Source organism: Camellia sinensis, chromosome 11, assembly GCF_055761805.1.
Source record: "Camellia sinensis isolate YWXY chromosome 11, ASM5576180v1, whole genome shotgun sequence".
NCBI classification, from domain to species: Eukaryota; Viridiplantae; Streptophyta; class Magnoliopsida; order Ericales; family Theaceae; genus Camellia; species Camellia sinensis.
Window position 1 is genome coordinate 114,098,060 of NC_138971.1, and position 11,512 is coordinate 114,109,571.

At 35.9% G+C, this 11,512-nt stretch overlaps 2 pseudogenes; both read left to right on the forward strand.

Moving 5' to 3' along the window:
- The first annotated feature begins 5,264 nt into the window (after positions 1–5,264).
- LOC114283248 (receptor-like protein kinase FERONIA pseudogene) lies at positions 5,265–6,426 on the forward strand (annotated as a pseudogene).
- Positions 6,427–8,604: 2,178 nt separating this feature from the next.
- On the forward strand, positions 8,605–9,696 carry LOC114283249 (receptor-like protein kinase FERONIA pseudogene; annotated as a pseudogene).
- Positions 9,697–11,512: the final 1,816 nt, after the last annotated feature.

Genomic DNA, 11,512 nt, shown 5'->3' on the forward strand with positions numbered 1-11,512 from the left:
TCCCAAACAAAAAAACAGGATCTACCATCTGACTAGGGCAACTCATCTGACTTGCCCCACGTTGATGCTGTCTACTCTCACACGTTTGCTGCAAAATATAGAATTAAACACTAGACCGAGAAAATTTTCAAATGCCAGAAAATTTCTTAAATGGTTCCATAGTTTCAATTAGTTCAAGTGCTTAAATTATGTTTAAAAGGAATAGACTAAGAGGTGTACCTAGTTGGATCCATGGCTTCAAATTCGCAAAAATCTATTTAATTATTCAGTAGTCAAGCAATTATAAGTTGTGCGGAGAGCTTTCAAAAAACTCAACAACACCAAAGTTGATGATCATTATGTAAATTGAGGTCAAGAATACAAATAAATATTAAAATAGTGAGAAAAAGACAATCACACAAGACATTAAAGAATTACGTGATTCGGCTCAGCCTACATCCACAGGTAATCTCACAAGTAATAGTTTTCACTATCAAAGCTATGATGGTGTATCTCTCAATCTCACCCTACTCAAATATGAGTATAAAAATACTTCCAAATCATTGCCATGTTTACTTCTTGCAAATTGCTTTTGAAGGGTGAGTTTTATCCAGAAGATTTCTATCATTTGGTATTAGAATTTATAGGCTGAATTAAGATGCCTATTAAATTGTTGAATACTGATTGATAGGTAAGTGAAACTTAAGAATTTGTATCTAATATTGCCCTGAGAAGATTATGACCCTATTTGGTGCAATTTACTAAATTACTTATATATATATATATATATATTTTAATATTAAAAGAAAAGTTATCATCCAAGCGTCCCAACCATCCATTACACCTGAAATTTTTTCCTCAACAGCTATTCCACTTCCAAGATTGGGTTGGGTTGGGTCAGCCCCATGTAGGTGGTCGAAGCCCATCCTTAGGGAAAAAGAAAAAGAAAAAGAAATAAATAAATAAATATTTGTGGTAGTGGAAAAGCTAGTCTAGAAAGCCAGCCAAAATAATTAAAGTGAGAGTCTAAGGGTTCGTTTGGTTTGAATTTCGGAAAAAAATTTGGGAAATTTTCTCTACAAATAAGTTTTTAAAAGTAATGAAACCAAACAAATTTTTCCAAATTTTTAAACCAAACAAGTTTTCCAAACAAATCTCTCCCACACACATCAAATCAATCACTTTTTCTAAAACTCTCTCTCAAAATAATTTTCTAAAACATCTTTTGAAAAAAACCAAACCAAACAACTTTTCGTACTTTTTATCTCTAAAACACATCTTTCAAACACAAACCAAACATATCCTAAGTATTACATGCGACAGCCATGAGAGAAGAAAGTGCAGGTTTAAGTAGTCCTTTCGTTTTTTCACCTACAAAAACGTAGTAGTTCTTTCATTGCTCTGATTGGATGGTCTATTGAACTTCGATCATTGTGAAATTTGACAAAAAATTATTTGATACTAGTGAGACGCACGAGTTTGTGATTTTCACTAATCAACAAACATTATACTTTTTGTTATTTTTTAATCACTCGATACAAATTATGAGTCTCACTTTCTCCACTAATCAGAACAAATCTAAGACATTATATGTAGGGGTAAGCGTCGTGTCATGTTGGATTGCATTTGTGTCGTGTCATCTCGAGTTTGTATCAGAATTACCTCAATATTTTGACCCGTTTATTAATTCGTGTTATCGTCTCGTGCCATTTTTGGTCTGTGTTTGGTTCATATCGTATTAACATGTTATGTTAAAAAAATTTCACTATTAACTAAAAATATTAAATTTATGAAAAAAAATTAAATATTTCTTCACAAGTTAAATTTAATAAAACTAATAGCTTGTTTTGTTTTGAGAGATTATTTCATGGGATTGGACTATTAGTCCATCCGGACTAATAGTCCATTGTTTGGTTCAATTTTTTTGCTTTGGATTAATAGTATTAATCCCTCATATGAGGGATTATTGTATCCTAGGGGGAGGGGTGAGATTATTTTCATGGGATTGGTATCCCATGGGACTAATGTGTGAAATGTCCATTTTACCCTTATGCTATTACTTAATAAGCAATTGGAAAAAGGGTAAAATAGGCTTTTGAACATTTATAAATTATTTTTTTAGTGTTGTTAATTTAAAGAGTAAAGCACCAATAAATCCCAAATTATGAACTTACACACCACTTAGTCTTGTATCTTTTCTGTTGAACCAAAAAGTCTTGAATAATATGAAATGGCAGATTTGTCCTTCACCATGCGTGTCTTTATGTTTTAATGGGAGGGCAATGTGGGTTTGGCCACTGTTAAAATTCCTTTTATGCACACAAAGCGCATTATAGGTTTTATAGTTTTCCACGTTTTTGATGGAATCTTTCAAAATGTGTTAGGAAACATTGGGAATGAACACTTCCACATTCCAACGTTGGTGGATTGAAACACTAACGTTTTTTGATTTTCGTAGATAGTGATCGAATTCCACTTTCGATATTCAGCGGAACCCTAATTGGATGAATATCTACATTACACACACCAAGTAGGAACATCTTCGACTGCAGTTGACAAATCAAAGCTTTGTCCTCTCCGGTGATTTGATCAATATTGACGGACGTGAAAGTTAGGTGTAGCGTTCATCGTCGCTCAGTCATCCCCTGAGTTGCTGATCATCGATGACAATGAAACTGGTGGTGTTTATTGAATAGTAACGGTAATGTCTCCGTCTATAATGGTTATGTTTGCCATTTTGGGGTGATGTATTCAACATGGTTGCGCTGTAACGCCGAAGATGTTTGGGGTAGGTTGATGGTATGACATACCAAATTGTTCAGAACTGGGTGAAAGTCATCGTAACGTCGATTAGGAAAATGATAGATGTTTAGCGGTAGTGCAAAGGTGTGTAATATTAGTTAATGCAATCGTGGATCGTTTCTGGAAATGTTATAGGTGGTTTTTCCGAAACACTTACCTTGAGAAAAAAAAACTCAGAACATCACCGGTACCGGCAACCCACAACAGCACGACAAGCTTCCCAGACTAGCAAACACAAAACCCACAACCAATAAAACCGCATCAACAAACTAAGTAATTCCCCTATAAATCACTGAATGAAATATATAAAAACAGAAATGTGCAAATACGTTACCACGAATGCACAAATCCACATCATCACTATAATCTCCTTAAACCTATAAAAAAGGATAAAAATGTAAACTTGAACAATAACAAATCAAATAAAAAGATTCCTTCCTAACTAAATAGGACCAAATGATTCATAAGAAAAAACACAGGATCAAATGGAACAACATTCCTTGATTTGGGATTTATTGGTAATTTTTCATAATTTGAAATTATATATTAAATAAAAAATATAAATTATAAATTATTTAAATTTAATTAAAAATAAGAAATTAAAAATTATGGCCTTATAATTTTTTAATGTTTTTAAAAAATTAAATTTATATATTAAATAAAATTATTTTTTAGTGTTGTTAATTTAAAATTATATATTAAATAAAAAATATAAATCATAAATTATAAATTTAATTTAATTAAAAATAATAAATTAAAAATTATGGCCTCATAAAATAAATTTTTTTACTGTTTTTAAAAAATTAAATTTATATATTAAATAAAATTATTTTTTCAGTGTTGTTAATTTAAAATTATATATTAAATAAAAAATATAAATTATAAATTTAATTTAATTGAAAATAATAAATTTAAAATTATGGCCTTATAAATTAAATTTTTTTAGTGTTGTTAAATTATAATTATAAATTATAGATTACAAATTTAAAATTATATATTAAATAAAAATTATAAATTATAAGGATAAAATAGTATTTTGAACATTTATCTTTATCCAGTCCGTCCAACTAAACATTGGATTCACTAAAAATAATCCAATCCAGACATCTAATTTCATGACTAAACAAACATATGATATAAATCCAATCCAGCTAAATAGTCCGAAGACAATGTATTCCAAGTCTAACAGTCTGATGAATTACAATTCTCATTATCCAATCCGTCCAAACAAACAGACCCTGAGATGAAAATTCTATGATATTATCCTACAGAATTCCCAACACAAAAAAACAGGATAACTTGCCCACGTTGATGCGAGTCCGGATCGTCGACCGCCAGTTCCTGTGGCCCGTCCTGCGGCTCCCCCAAAACGACGTCGTTTTGGGGGAAATTTCCAAAAAAAAAAAAAAAAAAAAAAGAAAGAAACTGAGCAGAGGCAAACCAGAGAGGGAGGAGAAGGAACTTAAGGAAGAGATCAAAAACTTGCCTGCTATGTTAATCTGATGAATCCCCAGATTTTCTCACCAACCAAACTGAATTATACACACATAAAAACATCTAAATACACACTTGTTTTATCATTAAAAAAAAATCAAAACAAAACTCAAATCCTGCAGATTCAAGCAATCGACGATGCCTAGCCCAATCGGCGAGACTGTGACATCCCTCGCCATCCAACTGAGTCTCCGGAAAATCGGCCATGATCTCGACTCGGAGCACTCGGTCGGAGAAGTTACTATCGTTGAACGCAAAGCCGAAATCGCCGTCGCGACCGCCGTTGGGGGAGTAGTCGAAGTCCATCATCGTCCTCGGATCGAAAAGATCCAAGCTCGTATCCCTCATACTTTCTCTCTCTAAAACACTTTCTCTCTCTAGAAGAAGAAGAAGAAGAAGAAGGAAGACAATGAAGGGAGTGTTAAAGATTTGAAAACCCTAATTTGATCACTTAGCTGTTAATATAGCAGGCAAAGTTTTTGAGCTCTTCCTCATTCTCCTCTCTCTCTGGTTTGCCTCTGCTCAGTTTCTTTCTTTCTTTTTTTTTTTGGAAATTTTCCCCAAAACGACGTCGTTTTGGGGGGGCCGCAGGATGGGCCGCAGGAAATGGTGGCCGACGATCCGGACTCACGTTGATGCTGCCACTCTCACACGTTTGCTACAAGATATAAATTAAGGAAATGGCTTCTCCCTAGACGGTGTTCGGAACAAATTTTTTGGATTGTTTTATTTTTATTTATTTTTACTAAAAGACAAATTGGTTACAAAATCAAAAAAATAAATTTAAACAAAATATCACATTAAATCTCATAATCATTTTACATTTTCTTTCACAAACATCACATTCAACCATAAAAAAAACGCAACTATCTTCATGAACACAAAAAAAAATTTCTCTAACAATATTCTACAACGAAAAAAATTAAAAAAAACTCACTTCCCAAACATCCGCGTAATAGACTTAGAGCATATTATTGGGTCTATTGTTGACTCTGGACTTGGAGCACAGCCAACCATTTGAGTCTTCCATATCTTCATTTTGTGATCCTCACGTCTTCTCTCATCCCTCCACTCTTATCTTCCTTCATCGTCTCATTCTATCGGTTGATTGCCAATCCAAATTCTGTGTGCTAACCACAAATTCGATCATGTAGGGATCCAAATCTGAGAAATATGTCAGCTTTTGGCAGTGGGAATACAACTACAAATGGTGTGTCTCAATCCGAGGAGTTGTGCCGTTGGTTTTCATTTGTTGAGATTCAATCCGCGACCAACGATTTCGATGATGCTTTGGTCATTGGGAAAGGTAGATTTAGTAAGGTGTATAAAGGGTTCATCGACGGTGGAGCTACCACTGTCGCCATTAAGCGGTCGAATGCAGAGTCCAAACAAGGGGCAGCGGAGTTTTGGACTGAGATCAAAACGCTTTCCAAGCTCAGGCACACACATCTTGTGACTCTGATTGGCTACTCTGATGATTGCGAGGAGATGATACTTGTTTACGAATACATGGCCAATGGGACACTTACCGATCATCTCTACAAATATAGTAGGGAAGGAAATGAGAATGATATTTATCATCTTACTTGGGAGGAGAGGCTCAAGATTTGTATTGGTGCTGCCCAAGGATTAGACTACCTTCATACGAATACCGAGGAAGGTGTCATACACAGGGACGTGAAGACCACAAACATTCTGTTGGACGAGAATTGGGTAGCTAAGATCTCAGATTTTGGAATGTCTAAAATGGTAAACACAAGCCATTTGCAAACCCACGTTAGTACAGATGTTAAGGGCACATTCGGTTATTTAGATCCAGCATATTTCTTGACTTGTAGACTAACCAAGAAATCAGATGTGTATGCCTTTGGTGTGGTTCTGTTTGAAGTGTTATGTGCGAGGCCACCAGTGGATACAAGTGTTAAGGAGGAGCAAATCGAACTAGCCCTATGGGCTCAAAAATGCATCAAAAATGGAATGCTTGACGAAATTATTGATCCCTCTATGAGAGGACAAACATCACCAATTTGTCTGAAGGTGTTTGCAGAAGTTGCTAACAAATGTTTATATAATCATTCAAAGGGAAGGCCTACTATAGCGATCCCGGTTGTCCCTTTACTGTTCTGTTGTATTTCGGACTCGGTTCCGTGAAGTTGGTAGTGGTATCTATCTTGTTGTCGTCCTTTAATTCCACTTGATTGAGTTTTAGGATGTTTTGGGCAGGGTTGTTACAAGTTGGTTAGGCCTTGGTTTCAATTCCTTGTTGCCCAGTTTTTAGGCGATCCGCTCGAGCGGGTCTTCTTGCGCTCGAGCGGGGATTGCACACCTCCAGTATTTCGTGTCTCTGCAAAACTTCTGCAGATGTGATTTTTACACTCGAGCGGGTTTGTTTACACTCGAGCGGTAGCGCTCGAGCGGGTCTGGTAGCGCTCGAACGGGTAGTACTTTCTGGGTATGAGTTCTGGGAGGTGATAATCTACGCTCGAGCGGACTGGTTTTGGCGCTCGAGCAGAAGTTCTTTAGTCCTGTGTCTTGGCGCTCGAGCGGGCCTTATTGCGCTCGAGCGTGTCCAGATTTTTGTTCTTGGAGCTCGAGCGTTGTGTTATCCGCTCGAGCGGGTCATACGTATATGAGTTATCCGCTAGGTGATTTTAAATCACTTTTTGCTTTTCTTTCTCTCTCCTACTTTTTCTAAAAACCATTTTTGAGAGCCTCTCTCTCTAGAAACTCCCTTCTCTCTAAGGTTTGATCTAGTTAGAGTGTCCTCCTTCTCTTCGGCCTTTGTAAAAGTGGTGTTGATCGTCGAGGGCGTCGTTTTGATCCAAAAATCTTGATCTTTGGAGCACTTTGGTTTCGGGTCTCTTCTCCATCCGAGCTCTAACTTCGAGGTAGGGATATCCTACTCCTCTTTATGAGCTTTGTCTTTAAATTTTTGTATTTTGAGATGTTGGGGTTGGTTTGGTAATTTTGTGAAAGTTTGGGACTTTTGTTTAAATTTTCAAAAGTTGGGGTTTTGGCTACATAAAACCTAGATGCATGTTTGGCATGGAAAAGTGACGTTAATGTTAATACATTAATGAAAATGGAACCTAAGGGTTGTAATGCTAATTATGGAATATGCCCTAATTACATTGGTTAATTAATTCGTATAATTAATTATGAGAAATGAGGAATTGATTTGGAAAGGTATGGGATTAAAGGGTGTAGTTGGATTATTTATCACTCACCTGGTTGGAATGTTGATTATATATCCATTGTTGCATTTATTTTCTGTATAGAAATAACTACTTTGGGCTATCGGTGGAGGATAGTCTTGATTGTTGTAGACAATGCATGATGATTAGGCAAATTGAAACTAATCACTGGAATGTGTCATTGAGGATGACGATTGAAAGAATACATTAAATTTATGTGTTGTGTGATGATGTGTATAATTATTGTTTATATGCATTGTGTTGTGTTGGAGGAGATAGGGGATGTACTCCACGGTTTAGGGGAAGATAGGGGATGGACCTCTAAACCGGATGTTGTTGGGAGGAGATAGGGGATGGACTCCATAGATAGAGCTCATATGCTTATCTAGTAACGTGTTGACAGAGCTCATATGCTTGTCATCGGAAGTGTGATAGTGCTCTTATGCATATCTGTGGAAGTGATGATATAGCTTGTATGCTTATCTGTTGGTATGTGATATAGCTTGTATGCTTATTGTTGGTGTGTGATATAGCTAGTATGCTTATCTATTATGAAATGGGGAAGTGCCCGATATGAGTTACTGTCTCATATGAGTTGTTTGGCCAGGTTCTGAGCCATGGTTATAAATTGAGAATTGAAAAGAATTGGAAAATGGACTGTAATATGGACTTGTATGTTATGAAATCGTAAAGTGTAATAAGGGAAAGTATCAGTGTTAGCCATCTATCAACTGCTAATCTTCTAGTCATTGTTCATATTTGGTTTAGTGTATTTCTACTGGGCTGTGGCTCACCCTATATGGGAATATCATTTTCAGGTACAGGTAGTATGCCACCTCCAAGGACGTAGCTTGGGAGGCTAGAGGCAGGCAGACTTTTGTTGTTTTATTTCTTTGATGTATTACATGTATATTCAAGCCAAGGGCTTAATGTGTAAATGAGTTAGCACTCTTTTGTTGTAACCAAGTGTTAACTTGGAAAGCTGTAAGCCTTTAGGGCATTTGCTTTTGTTGTTAACATGTAATACTTTTGGTAATGGAGCTCTGATGAATAGAAGAATGTGGAACTTTTACATATCAATGCATGTCTATATTGATGGGTTTAATGTTATTATTTTGAGGGCGTTACACCTACAATGAGTGAAATTGTGGAGAGCCTCAAGCATGGAATGGCATCACCTGGCAATATCTGTATATCTCGAATAATAAGCAATTTGTTTTTGTTTTTGAGTATAGCAGAAGTAGTAGCTAAAGGTATTGATCTTGGGTGGAGAAAGTGGAAGAACAAAGGTCCTAAGAACGGCATGTCATGGCAGTTGTGTAGGGATCCATTTGCAGATGGTGTTATCCAATTGTACCACCGTTTCTCTTTTACAGAGATTCAAGCAGCTACAAATAATTTTCATGAGCCTGTGAGGATGAGGCTCCGTGTTGACATCAAAGGGTATAGAGGCCATATCAGTAGTGGGAATCTTGAGGTGGCAATTAAAAGATGGAAAGAAGGAACATCAAGAGAGAGGAACTTGGACCAATTTAGGGCTCAGCTCCAGGTGCACTCCCATCTCTATCACCTCCACATTGTTTCTTTAATTGGATACTACATCGATAAGCGTGAAGTGATCCTTGTCTACAAATATATGGCCCATGGGTCTCTCTACCATCACCACTATGAAACCCATAAGTATCCACTAAAGTGGGAAAAGCAACTTGAGATTTGCATTGGTGTTGCACGAGGACTACAATACCTCCATGCGGGTACAAGGCAAACAATCATTCATCGCAACCTAAAGCCAACCAATATTCTGTTGGATGAGTATTGGAATGCGAAAGTGGGAGTCCACATTGAATCAAGTACAGGCACCGTGGGATACATCGATCCAGAATACTATGTCAATGCAAATTTTACTATAAAATCCGATGTGTACTTGTTCGGTGTCATTTTACTTGAACTGTTGTGTGGTAGGAAGCCAATGATCTATTCAAGGGATGAGGATCAAGTGAATTTAGTTCGTTGGTTCAAAACTAATATCAAAATGGGCACCGTTGATCAGATCATTGATCCGTATCTAATTGACAAAATAGCACCAAAATGTTTGAAAGAATATGTCATGAATGTAGAAAATTGTGTGTGTGATAAGGGGATTGAGCGTCCATCGATGGATAATGTGTTGGGTAACCTCCGGTATGCACTGCAACTGCAGGAGACTTGGCAGAATAGTAATGACTAGTTCAGTATAGTTAAGTCCCCTGAGGCCGTTCCTAGTTCGGATGGCACTGTGACTGTTGAATTAGCCAGAAGAGGAGGTATTGATGAGATGAATATTATGAGTATAGGGGATTCAGATTATTTTTCAGGTAATGTAGCACGGTAGCACAACTCTTTGGTCTCTACAATGTACAAACATAAGGCCTTTCCAACTGGAACAGAATAATGGTGCCCCTGTTAATGGATTGCTCTCCCATGTATGATGTCTGAAGCTATCCATTTCCTATGTTAAAATAAACTTTCTATCATAATGTAATCCACATATTTTGTAGATTTTTATGTATTGTACAGTATGGTGTTCCAACTCTTGAATCAGTTATACCTAGCAAATTCTACCACCAACTCAACATCTCATTTCATTGACATGAAAAAGAGATTTAGACCCACCAGATGATTTAGGTCTAGCCTCGAGGGAATTCATTTCAAGTCAATACCAATGCCAAAGGACATTGTTTACGTGCCTTTTAGTATTTACACCTCAGACATAACAAGCTAGATGCATGCTTGACCAATATGCATAACTCATATTCTAGAGCAAAACTTTCTTTAATCAATGGAAAAGTTTAACACCTAGTATTGTAGATGAAATATTATATATATGTAGTCCCCTATTTCTCCTCGAAAATTTTAATTTTTCTCAACCATTGAATAATCTCAATTCGATCCTTGTTCATCATATATTCATGCAAGAAAACAGAAAGGTCATCATTTACCCCCTTTGCCTTCAAGATGTCAAAAAGTGCATTCTAAAGTTTATTGTCCAAATCCCTAACAGCAACCAAATAAAAAACTAAACACAGTCATGACCAAACCACAAGTTTGTAGACTGACACATTTATGCTTGATTAGGAAGAAGTCATGAAAAAAAAAAGTAAACAAGGACTCTCATGAAACTAGCCCAAACCATAAAAAGATCAAAAGTATTCATACAATGTTCTGATATCTAAAATTTTATTAGTCAGCGACTAGTTTCCTCATTGCTCTCAATCAACTTCTAACTGGGTTCTCAAATTAATTTGAAGTAGAATTGGGTTGGGAAAAAAAATGCATATATACTAAAAGCTTTATCTTGAGATGAACAACTCAAAAAATTCAATGAGATACTCCTAAAATATTTCAACAAGGAATAAATAATCTATTCATCTTGTCATCAGCCAAAAACTAAATAATCCAAACTGAAAGATCTACAAAAAAAGAGAAAGCTATTAACAACTCATTGAAAAACTAAAACATTACATATGTTATTGTGAAATGAGGTCCCATGTAAAGCTTCGGCTTTTATAGTTTTGTTCTCTTCAAATTTGCCTCTTAATGTAACCCACTGCTTGCCAAGTCGATCTTCCTCATAGAAGACATTGAATTTCGTAGTGGGCTATAGAATTTTAACACACAATGTACACTAATACACAAAGAATTAGATTTTAATTGAAGTGATTGCTTAGCGATTTCAGGGACTAAAGACTAATTGATAATGTTTTGTTTGGTTGCTGAGAAAATGAGACAGACAAGAACAAAATAAGAACTAAACAATTGACATCCCACTTCAAAGGCATTAAAATGTAGGAATAGATAAAGGAATCAAAATTGAGAAGAAAGGAAGCTCTGTTTGGTTTCTAGGAAAATGTGGGATAAGAAAAGACATAAGAATGTGGACCAACATTATCCAATATAACCAAAACCTTCCAGTTAATTGAGCCTAGTGAAAGAAAAATCCAAGTAATTGAACATTGCGAAGACTATTTGCCTATATGGAGATGAATTTTTTGTTTAATTAGTAC